This window comes from Trichosurus vulpecula, chromosome 1 (genome assembly GCF_011100635.1).
Source record: "Trichosurus vulpecula isolate mTriVul1 chromosome 1, mTriVul1.pri, whole genome shotgun sequence".
Lineage (NCBI taxonomy): Eukaryota > Metazoa > Chordata > Mammalia > Diprotodontia > Phalangeridae > Trichosurus > Trichosurus vulpecula.
In genome coordinates this window covers 81,187,010-81,187,496 of record NC_050573.1, presented here as the reverse complement: position 1 = coordinate 81,187,496, position 487 = coordinate 81,187,010, and positions in this window count along the sequence as shown.

Below are 487 nucleotides of genomic sequence, written 5' to 3'. Positions count from 1 at the left end.
ACTTTCTGTTCTCTTCTATGTATCTTCTTGAGTTTCACTACCCCTCCCTCATAACTCTCTTCTTCCATAAAAGATTAAAAGCAAAGAACAAATGAGCATAGTCAAGCACTACATGCCCACACATTGGACATGCCTGAAAATGTATGACTCTGTACCTTGAATACATAATACATCATTTCTCTGCCAAGAGTTAAGAAGCAAAAAAAAAAATCTTCATATCAAATATCTCTGATAAGCATCTGATATCCAAGATATATAGACAACTAGTGGAAATATACAAGACCAAAAAACCATTCTGCAGTAGAAAATTTGTAAAAGACTATGAACAAACAGCTCCCAAAAGAATTGTAAACTATTAATAGTTGTATGAAAGAATCCTCCAACATACTAGTAATAGAAGAAGCACAAATCAAAATAACCCTGAGCAAACTGGCAATGATGTCAAAAGATGGAAATTAGTGATGCTGGAGGTGAGATAAGCATACTA